The following is a 12,101-nucleotide window of genomic DNA, read 5'->3' as shown; positions in this document are numbered from 1 at the left end:
TGTAACTCAGGTCCATGTCAGCTGGTGACATCTGTCGACGACTCATGTCTATAACGATATCGTCCTTACAAGTGACAGGAGCGATGCGAAGGCGCTACGCCTCAATACGAGTGTCAGTGGCGTTTAGTTTCCAGCTGAACGGTGTTGATGCCAAATTTGGAGTTTGTTAGTGTAAGATCGAGAAGCATCCCTACCTACTGAGTAGGAGAAAGGGAGGAATCTAAATCTGGTCGGCCAGAGACGCCCTGTAGGAGCAGAGTGACTCGTCGGATTGAGCGAAACTTCGTGCCGGTGGATTGGTGGGTCGATTATAAGAAGAGTGAAATAGTGCGCCGTCACGATTCTTTAAAAACCCATGTTGTATTCTGGAGTTTTCTTTCAGATCGCTGCGGCACCGACTTCTTGTCGCTCGTGCTCAGTCTGGGTAAGCTCCGACATGTCAGGTTTTCTCACTTGGGAGTGCTGCTCTCAAGTTTGTACTTAGCGCGCATCTAGTGTTCGCTGCTTCTGTTAGCACCTGCCCCGTGACTTCAGACACTGACTTCTGTTGTGCAACCAACTGCCTCCTTTGCTTTTTCTAAGTTTAGAATTAGCCTTCAGTGTAGTAGCTAGTCCGATCGCTAATAAAGAGTGTTAATCAGACCCCGGAATTCCACGAGTCTCCTGCTGCAAACATCCTGTCGAGTCTCAGAATCCGCGTCTCTCGTAGGTGCCCTGTGAAAGTGTTTGAGTCTGATCCAAGTCATCAACCTGCCTTCACTGAGAATTTGTCTTTGCGCATTTGCTCCTCACCGCTCGGAGATTGCAGACTGACACCACACCCCCTGTGTTTCCTCTGTCCTGTGTCAGGACACTAACAATTCTGTGGTGTTCAGGGATGTATCTCGCTTTTGTGTCTCACGGTCTGATCACCGCCAAAGCGTAAGTAGGCGGCATGGCGAAACGTCACCTGAAGCAGAAAGTCACGGGACCCATACCTCTCCATCTCCTGGTATGACGGTGTGCAAAGCTACTGCCTACGCAGACAATCCTGTTGCAAGAACATCCGCAACTGAGCATTATAGCAGAGGTTGAAAATACCGCTTCAGTTTTACATTTCTTTATTTTTACACACGACCGGTTTCGAACTGTTATGAGCCCATCTTCAGGTGTCGTAGCTATGCTACAGGGAGTTCTGCGCTCATAGGCAGCACACCGCGCTTGGTACAGGCGGCGCTCGGGGACCACAGCACAGCTACGACACCTGAAGATGGGCTTATAACAGTCCGAAACCGGTCGTGTGCAAAAATAAAGAAACTTACAACTGAAGCGGTATTTTCAACCTCTGCTATTGGATATGACTGCAGGAGCCAATTTGTGGTTTTTGAAGGAAGGCTGAATGTTCATCAGTATGTGGCATAAATGGCAAAGTCTGTTGCCGTACCCTTCACGAACTAGGTATCAAATAGCATAATCCAGCAGGATAACGCAAGATTCGCCACTGCACTTCACACCACAAACGCGTTGAGGATTTACGGAACCCTGACTAACCTGTCTGGTCCCCTGGTTAATCAGTCATGGAACATCTCTGGGATGCGATGGGAAGACCTATGTTTTCGTACCAGCCTCCAGACAGCGGTCTTTATGAAGTAAGCGTGTGTGAAGCACGGTAAGAAATTCGTCTACGTGATATTCTGAGGCTTGTTTCTTCCATGCCACAATGAACACAAGCGTTCGAGTCGGAGTCATATCCCATAATGATAGTGATACACATCAGTTCGAATGGAATGTAAGTTTAATAAATTTAACACTCGTTTTTTAATGAACGTCTTTTCCAAGTTTCATAAATTTCGATTTAGTGCTTCATGTTTTAACTCTATCCAATTCTGTCAGTATACGAGTATTATCGTCTTTACATTTCCATGTTCATTTCCAGCCAAACAAATGCTATACATATTTTGGTGTCACCGCCAGACACCACACTTGCTAGGTGGTAGCCTTTAAATCGGCCGCGGTCCGTTAGTACACGTCGGACCCGCGTGTCGCCACTGTCAGTGATAGCAGACCGAGCGCCACCACACGGCAGGTCTAGAGAGACGTCCTGGCACTCGCCCCAGTTGTACAGACGACTTTGCCAGAAGGGGATCACTGAGAATTACGCTCTCATTTGCCGAGACGATAGTTAGCATAGCCTTCAGCTACGTCAATTGCTACGACCTAGCAAGGCGCCATAGCCTTTGAGAATTAATATGGAAATGATGTACAGTCCAGAGAGATGTTCACCAATTGTGGATTAAAGTTAAGTATTACAAGATTTTCGTACTTTATTGCAATTCTCAAGACATTGTCCTGTTCCAGACCTCACGCCAGTCTGCGTGTATTTAAACGCGTGCATTTCGGCCTCCTCTAGCAACACTGTGTTGGCTCTTCTGCCAGCACAGCACATATGTAATGCAGTCTTTAACTACGTTATTCTATACTTCGTGCATCGTATTATAAGCTCGGAGGAAGTTGGGCTACACATCCTGGCACGTTTCAAACAAAACAATACGAAGACCCTCAAAGGCACTAATTACATGACCACCATGATCATAACTAACAGTTTTCAAATAACTTCCGGGAATTCAGCTAGTTAACACTTACCTGGCTGAATTCCCGGAAGTTATTTCAAAGTTGTATATGCCAGCAGAAACTCAGGTCTCATAACTAACAGTTGTTAAATTACGTCCCGTGGTAAAGACCCTGCACTTGCAGTCTGGAAGAGTGGGGTTCAAATCATTATGTGTCCAGATTTACATTTACCAGTAGGGAGGGGGGGGGGGAGAAGGGGTGGAGTCCCCCACATCGCATGGCAAAAATCTTCGAATAATTCCTTTTTGAAGATCACTCCTGATTTCCTTCCCTACACTTTTCCAATGTGAGCTTATTGTTCTCTTGTGATTACTTATTACCGACGAGATTTTAAATCATATTGTTCCTCCCAGGCGACCATTAAAAATTCCATTCAACATAAACAACACGTTTTGAAACAATTAGGATGAGTTATTCTGTAGCTATATGAAAATTCTTCCTACAAAAATTTATCAGAAAGATATAGCCATGACAACCGATTAGCCGTGAGGTCGACCTTCATGAAACGTGACAGATGACATTCTGTACTGTTTTTGTAGGCATTTATTATTGTTCAATCCGTTTCGTAATTTGTGTACAGATGAGAACCGGATTCGAGATAATTTATTCCAATTGAGCCACGCAATGAACATTGATTACGATTTTTTAAAAATTACTCTTGTGGACCATAGCTTGTTGTCAGCTTTTCTAGTTGTGAGAATGGAAACATAGTCCTAATACGCTATTTTCCGTGTAATTGGCCAATTTCAACCGTGGGTCAGTTTCAAGCACATATCTTAAGCTTCCAGCTTTGTTTCACATTCTAATACACTGCTGGTACATGTGGGCAGGTATGTACCAGTGGTGTCTTAGAATGTGAAATGAAGCTGGAAGCTTAAGATATGTGTTTGAAACTGACCCCCGGTAGAAATTCGCCAATTGCCGGAATACAACAAGAATACAGCCTACTTGGACCGTGTTTTCATTCTCAAAACACGTCGAGGTTGAGGACCCCACAAAAATAAAATTTTCTAGTTTTCCTTTAACTTATCCATATTGAATAGGACTGGATGAGGATAACATTTTTCTGCTTTAGTCACGTGACTGCAGCAGAAATTGTGTTGCTCACAATATATCTAATTGTCAACATTTCTTTTTTACTGTTATTATGGGTACTGATCAGTGAGCGTGTAATTTAGATCCGTCTTCGTGTTTTTGTGCCCTCCTCAGGCAGTTACATCACTATCGACAGGATCATGTGATCGGTGGGGAAGTTCAAAGTTCAATCTAGGACACTAGCACCCACTAACTGTGACGAAAATTTCTCTCACTGCCCGTATTCGAGTTCGAGACAGTGCATGGGTACCAGTTAACTTTTTGAAATACGGAAGTGGATGCAACTGTTGATAATGTCTGGCAGGTAGTCAGTTTCTTTACAAGAATTATAATTTAGATACAGTAACCAACAATTATAGTATAAAAAAGTTTCCGACGGTTAATAATTTCTGGTTTCGTATTCTGAAAAATCCGTCGTCAGTTAGCTCTTCCAAGCTTTCATGCTGGAGTCTCGTTTAGTGTTCGTTAATTGTTTGGTGCTATAAGCGTAGTATACGTCGAATGTTTCTACAGCACCTTCAAAAAGGTTTGTATTATGCATGTGCTATGTATAGTTTGTAGAATTCACCACAAATTAGTTTAATAAGCAAAACTGTACTTTTAGGGCACCGCAAACAAGCGGTGGTTAAATAGGAGTAAATTTTTTGTGCTATACTTCAGTCTGTGGTTTCTGTATTTAAATTATAATCTTTTTAATTCTAGTACAGCCGCGTTTCTCATAAAGTCTGTCTTCGACGAGATAGCGTCCCTGTCGAGTTTCTTTGTTAAAGTAGATGGAACAGAAACTGAGTGGTTGTTTTCACTCGGCTTTCGTCGATATACCCTGACGGGAAAAGAATCACAGCACCACAAAATAATTAATATAGGATGATGAAATTTCGGGAAAACATTTGTCTAGGTAACATATAAGTGATTACCACTGCGAAATCGCAGGGTAATGTAAGCTCGAGACATGCCATAGCAAATGAGAAATGCTGGTACATTAATAACTGCTGCAGCCTCCAGAACGTTGAATTCAGGCATGCAAACATACAAGCATTATGTTGTACAGGTGCCGAAAGTACCCTCCGCCATACACCACTAGGTGGTTTGCTGAGTATGATGTAGATGTAGACGCCGGTTGTCAGTTTGTGGTACAGAGTTACATGCCTGTTGCACTTGGTCGGTCAGGACAGCACGGTTAGTTAATGGAATTTGTGGATGACACTCGGGTTGTCGTTTGATGATATCCCGTATGTGCTCGAATGGAGAATATCTGGTGATCGACAAGGCCAAGCCAACATATCGACACTCTGTGGAGCACGTTCAGTTACAACGGTGCTACGTGGACGAGTCTTAGCCTGTTGGAAAACAGCCGACATTCAAGCTGGCCGGTGTGGCCGAGCGGTTCTAGGTGCTTCAGTGTGGAACCGCACGACCGCTACAGTCGCAGGTTCGAATCCTGCCTCGGGCATGGATGTGTGTGATGTCCTTAGGTTAGTTAGGTTTAACTAGTTCTAAGTTCTAGGGGACTAATGACCTCAGCAGTTGAGTCCCATAGTGCTCAGAGGCATTTGAACCATTTTTCTAGGGGACTGATGACCTCGGATGTTAAGTCCCATAGTGCTTACAAGGGAACCTCCCCATCGCAGCCCCCTCAGATTTAGTTATAAGTTGGCACAGTGGATAGGCCTTGATAAACTGAACACAGATCAATCGAGAAAACGGGAAGAAGTTGTGTGGAACTGTGAAAAAATAAGCAAAATATACGAACTGAGTAGTCCATGGGCCACATAGGCAACATCATGGACAATGTGAGCTCAAGAGCGTCGTGGTCTCGTGGTAGCGTGAGCAGCTGCAGAACGAGAGGTCCTTGATTCAAGTCTTCCCTCTAGTGAGAATTTTACTTTCTTTATTTTTGCATAGTTATCTGTCCGTTCGTTCATTGACGTCTCTGTTCACTGTAATAAGTTTAGTGTCTGTGTTTTGCGACACCGTGCGATTAGTAGACGAAAGGACGTGCCTCTCCAATGGGAACCGAAAACATTTGATCGCAAGGTCATAGGTCAACCGATTACTCCACAGGAAAACACATCTGAAATATTCTATACGACATTGGTAACGGCATGTGCGTCACATGACAGGAATATGTTGTCAATCCACCTAACTTGTACACTTGGCGAATGGGTGAAAAGATTCTTCTACCTTGCCCGATTAAGGTTTTCTTGTGGATGTGATAATCACTCCCAATAAAGTGATGAAAACACAAGAGTTTGTCACATAAACTGAATTTAAAAAAATTAAACTTTTCACTGGATAGAAGATTTGAACCAAGGATCTCTCGTTCCGCAGCTGCTCACGTTACCACAAGACCGCGGCGCTCCTGAACTCTTAGTGTCCTTGATGTTGCCTATCTTACAATGAACTACTCAGTTTGTATATTTTGCTTATTTTTTTCATAGTTCCACACAACTTCTTCTTGTTTTCTCTATTGATCTGTATTCAGTTTTTCAAGGCCTATCCACTGTGCCAACTTATAACTAAATCTGAGGGGGGTGCGATGGGGAGGTTCCCTTGTTAGAGCCAATTTTTGTTCTAGCTGACACTCAGCGCGCGTAGAATAACCACTGTCATACTAAATAGCTCCCCAGACGAGATAACTCCAGGGTCAGGTGCAATGTGTAGGTCAGTTGCAGGCTCTCAAGTGGCCTCCTTCTAACCAACAGTTGGCCATCACTGGCACCGAGGCAAAAACAGTTTTCGCCAGAAAACACGGCAGACCTCCACGCTGCCCTCCAATGAACTCTCGCTTGACACCACCGATGTCGCAAATGGCGGCGATCTGGAGTCAGTGAAATGCACGCTTCTGGGCGACTGCCACGGAGCTGTCCTAGAACTAACCAATTTATAACAGTTTGATGTGTCACTGTACTGTCAATTGCTGCTCTAATTGATGTTGCAGATGCAGTACGCTGCGCCAGACGCATACACCGAACACGACGGTCTTCCCTCATGGTAGTTCAAAGTTGCAGTCGGGACACCTGGCCTCTTGCAACCGTATATGCTCGTGACAACCTCTGCCAGCAATCTGATACAGTGCCTACATTCCTGCCAAGTGTTTCTACAGTGTCGCAGAAAGAACACCCAGCTTCTCATAACCCTATTACAGGACCTCGTTCAAACTCAATGAGTTGTTGATAATCGCGTCTTTGTAGCCTTAAAGGCATTATTGACTAACATCAACTCACCACGTCCAGTCTCAAAGGTACTTAACGCTCACGACCGTCACAGCCTGTATTTAAAGCACAATTGATTTACATCGTCGTAGTCGCGCTGCTAGTAACACGCTTACGCGATTGGAGCGAAATTTCAATATAGACATCATCTTTCAAGTGCAGAAACACGCCTACCAACTTTCGTTTATGTCGCACATCTCCTTCGTGGTGTTGCAATCTTTTCTCTCTCATTGTAGATAATTGCTTGTGCCGATTATGTGAAGAAAAGTACGTAAAACAAATTACTACGACATTGTTTAGCTTTCAATAGCTGGTCGTGATTCTCGGGGATTTGTGTCAGTATTTACCAGGTGTACCGGTACGAAATGAGCGTCAAGATACAAATGTGTCGATAGGGAACATTTGTTGTGAACGAGCTTTAATTTTTTTTGTTTGGTTGGTAAGACATCTGTCAAAGATATTTAGTATACATCAAGTCATGGAACGAACAACATCATATGTTTTCATGGTGTTAATGTCGAATTTTGTACCAGAAAGTGATGATTTGCGGAAAGCATTAATTTTTTGTTTTCATTTGAAAAAAGTGCTACAGAGTCGCATCGAATGCTTGTCGAGGCATATGGTGATCATGCTCTATCAGAATCAACATGCAAAAGACGGTTTCAACGGTTCAGAAATAACGATTTTGATGTAAGAAATGAAGAACGTGGAATACCACCAAAAAAGTTCGAAGACGCCGAATTGCAAGCAATATTGGATGAAGATGATACTTTGAGTCAGAAGCAAATGGCAGCTATGCTAAATGTTGCACAACAAACAATTTCTGACCGTTTGAAAGCTATGGGAAAGATCCAAAAGTGTCGAACATGGGTACCACATGAACTCAATGAAAGACAGATCGAAAACCGAAAAACCATTTGTCAAATTTTGCTTCAAAGACATGAAAGAAAATCAATTTTGCATCGAATTCTTACTGGCGATGAAAAATGGATTTATTTTAAGAATCCTAAACGGGAAAAATCATGGGTTAATCCCGGACAACCATCAACATCGACTGCAAAACCAGATCGATTCGGCAAGAAGACAATGCTCTGTATTTGGTGGGATCAGAAAGGTGTGGTGTATTATGAACTTCCAAAACCCGATGAAACTGTGAATACTAATCACTACAGACAAAAATGATCGATTTGAACTATGCACTGATCGAAAAAGACCAGAATGGGCCAGAAGAGATGGCAAAGTAATTTTTTTACACGACAATGCACCTGCACACAAAGCAAAACTGGTTCAGGATACAATCAAAACACTTGGCTGGGAGCTGCTACCCCACCCACCGTATTCACTAGACTTGGCCCCTTCCGTCTACCATTTGTTTTCATCAATGGGACACGCATTGGCTGAGGAACACTTCGATTCCTACGAAGAAGTCGAAAATTGGGTGTCTGATTGGTTTGCTTCAAAAGACGAACATTTCTATTGGCGGGGTGTCCACAAATTGCCAGAAAGGGGGTCAGAAGGTATAGAAAGCAATGGTCTGTACTTTGAATAAAATGTTTTTACTTTACAATTCAAAATTAGTGTTTCATTTTCACAAATAAACGCTCATTTCATACCGGTACACCTGGTATTATTCGTCCACAGAAGCCTGTGAAAAATACTGTTACAAATTATTATTATTCATTATGATATGCTGCTATTAATTTCAATAGTGCTTCTGGTATTTGTTTTCACCATTACAAAAGCATCCGAGTTCACGTCACTAGTTACTCTAGGCCCGTTTTTTATCTGTGATAGATCCATGACTGCACTTTGCTCCGGCGTATGCTTCAACACAGGTTGCTTCACAGAAGTGATGTTAACTGCTGTTATTTCCCAGCTTCATAAAGCTCCTCTGGAAAAGAAGAAACCCTCGAGAGCTGCTGCTGACTGTGGCTCTTAGCTAATAACGAGAGATTTCAAAACGAAGTACGTAAGAAAGAGCTCTCAGAGTGTAGAGATCGGTAATTACGTGGGGGAGCCCTCTCTGTCGCCAGAAACAGCTGCTTTGAGGTAAACACATTATGAAGTCTACAGTTTGTATTGCTCAGATGGAACTGAGTGGCGCAGTTAGTGACGTATGCCGTTCAGCCTGTTTGCTGTGTGACGCATCACGTGATGAGGCACAACATTAGTTTGATTTTCGATATTTATGGTTTACACAGTATTTTACGATATATACACTCATGCTCATAAATTAAGGATAATGCTGACACATGGTGAAACAACGCTCTGGTGGGCGGTTGGCGGGTTTAAATCACCTCGGGGTATGACCATGCGGTGCATTTGACCTGCGGTCGTCGCACGGTGGCGCTAGCAGCAGTCCACATACGCAGAGGTGAGTTGATGCATGTCAGAATACAGTGCAGCGAGTAAGCGTGCAGACGTTTTCAGACGTGCTAATGCTGACTGTTTGTTGAAACTGGCTCAAAGAACACATATTGATGATATTATGAGGGGTAGAATACTAGGGCTACTGGAGGCTGATCAAACACAGCAGGTCGTAGCACGGGCCCTCCGAGTGCCACAAACGGTTCGAGCAGACAGGAAACATGTTCAGGCGCTACAGTACGGGACGTTCACAGCGTACAACACCACAAGGAGACAGACATCTCACCACAAGAAGACCGACATCTCACCATCAGTGCCCGCAGACGGCCACGGAGTATTGCAGCTAGCCTTGCTCGGGGCCTTACCGCAGCCACTGGAGCAGTTGTCTCCAGGCACACAGTCTACAGACGACTGAACAGACATGGTTTATTCGCCCGGAGACCTGCAAGGTGCCTTCCACTGACCCTTGATCACAGGAGAGCCCGTAAAGCCTGGTGTCAAGAACACAGTACATGGTCATTGGAACAGTGGTCCCAGGTTATGTTCGTGGATGAGTCCAGGTTTAGTCTGAACAGTGATTCTCGCCGGGTTTGCATCTGGTGTGAACCAGGAACCAGATACCAACCCCTTAATGTCCTTGAAAGGGACCTGTATGGAGGTCGTGGTTTCATAGTGTGAGGTGGGATTCTGATTGGTGCACGTACACCCCTGCATGTCTTTGACAGAGGAACTGTAACAGGTCAGGTACATCGGGACGTCATTTCGCACAGTACCCTTTTCAGGGGTGCAGTGGGTCCCACCTTCCTCCTGATGGATGATAACGTCCGGCCCCACCGAGCTGCCATCCTGGAGGAGTACCTTGAAACAGAAGATATCAGGCGAATGGAGTGGCCTGCCTGTTCTCCAGACCTAAACCACATCTAGCACGTCTGAGATGCTCTCGGTCGACGTATCGCTGCACGTCTTCAAACCCCTAGGACACTTCAGGAGCTCCGACAGGCACTGGTGAAAGAATGGGAGGCTATACCCCAGCAGCTGCTCGACCACCTGAGTATACCAACCCATTGTGCGGTCTGTGTACGTGTGCATGGTGATCATATCCCATACTGATGTCGGGATACATGCGCGTCAAAAAGTGGCGTTTTGTAGCACATGTGTTTCGGGACGGTTTTCTCAACTTACCACCAATACTGTGGACTTGCAGATCTGTGTCGTGTGTTATCCCTACGTGCCTATGCTATTAGCGCCAGTTTCGTGTAGTGACACGTTGTGTGGCACCACATTCTGCAATTATAGTTAATTTATGAGCATGGGTGTAGATTGGTGTATCCCGTTAAACTTGTATCTTACACTCCGCGGTGCGACATAGCTTTACTTTGATTTCCGACGTTTGTAGTTTACGCGGCATACTATGATGTGAGGAACAGATGTTTTACAGCGCTAATCGAACAGTTTTACTCATCTGCTAAACAACATTAATTCACTAAACACAGGGAACACTACTATTTCCTTTCCACTTGTGCCAAGCAACTTGGTGGACTTCGTGAAACCGTGAACAAGGGTTACAAGAACGGGGAAGAAAAATTAGAAGTTATCGTGCCGTCGACGACAAGTCGTTGGAGACGGAGCCCAAGCTCGATTTAGGGAAGGATGGGAGAGGAAGTTGGCCGCGTCCTTTTCAAAGGAACCACTCCGGGATTTACCTGGAGCGATTCAGGGAAACAACGGAAAACATAAATGAATGGCCGAAGGGATTTACACTGTCCTCTCTATGTGCTAACCACATTGGCGCACCTTGCTCTGTAGGACAAATGGAGAAGATGTACAGCCAGAGAGTGTCATCCAACTAGCCTGAGAAAAATACACGTTCGTGAAAAGTTGGTTATGTTTCGACGACTCAGTCTAGTGTTTGAGAAAGACAGCCGAGAACGGAACAAAAACTGGAAAAATTCCAACGAGATATGAAGATGACGTCACAAAGCTGGATGAATGGTGGCAACAGTGAGGGACTTCTCACAATACAAGCAACGTCAGCCATAAAACATTTTAAAGTAATTATTAAAATTTTTGCTGGCTCAGCTTAGTGGTTCAAATGGCTCTGAGCACTATGGGACTCAACATCTGAAGTCATCAGTCCCCTAGAACTTAGAACTACTTAAACCTAACTAACCTAAGGACATCACACACATCCAAGCCCGAGGCAGGATTCGAATCTGCGACCGTAGCGGTCGTTCGGTTCCAGACTGTAGCGCCTACAACCGCACGGCCACGCCGGACGGCTCAGCTTAGTGTGTTAACCGTTAGTCTGTTTCAGACCGACCGTGCAGGTAGCCAAGAAGAAAAGCCACCAGTACTTTACTCACGATACCGTTCAACTCAAGAGAACAGGGAGTTTACTCTTTACAGCAGATTGTGAGAGGAGGATTCCCGTCAAGAAGATATCGGAGAGGGGCAGTGGCAAAGAAACGAAAACTTTTCCGTATTTTGGTGATATTTTATGATTTCATGGTAGCGCTGAATGCAAGCAATGTTAGTATTTAAAGTAGGCTTTTGCCGTCTCTTCTGCTTTCAAAAACGATCTAGGTGGCCCCGTGGTTAGCACACTGGAGTCGCATTCGGGAGGATGACTGTTCAAACCCGAGTACGGCCATCCTGATTTAGGTTTTCCGTCATCTCCCTAAATCACTTCAGGTAAACGCCGGGATGGTTGCTGTGAAAGGGCATGGCCGACTTCCTTCCCCATCCTTCCCAAATCCGATGGGATCGATGACCTCGCTGTTCGGTCCCCTCATCCGAATCAACCAATCAACCAAC

The 12,101-nt window shown here is 44.5% G+C and overlaps 1 protein-coding gene across 1 annotated transcript in view; it reads right to left on the bottom strand.

Annotated features, from left to right (window-relative positions):
* LOC124594682 (leukocyte elastase inhibitor-like) overlaps positions 1-12,101 on the bottom strand; it is a 146,771-nt gene that overhangs the window by 76,331 nt on the left and 58,339 nt on the right. The gene's annotated exons all lie outside the window — the stretch shown is intronic.

This window comes from Schistocerca americana, chromosome 2 (assembly GCF_021461395.2).
Source record: "Schistocerca americana isolate TAMUIC-IGC-003095 chromosome 2, iqSchAmer2.1, whole genome shotgun sequence".
Classification (NCBI taxonomy): Eukaryota; Metazoa; Arthropoda; class Insecta; order Orthoptera; family Acrididae; genus Schistocerca; species Schistocerca americana.
The sequence above is the reverse complement of the archived record's forward strand: the minus strand, read 5'-3'. Positions and strand labels throughout refer to the sequence as shown.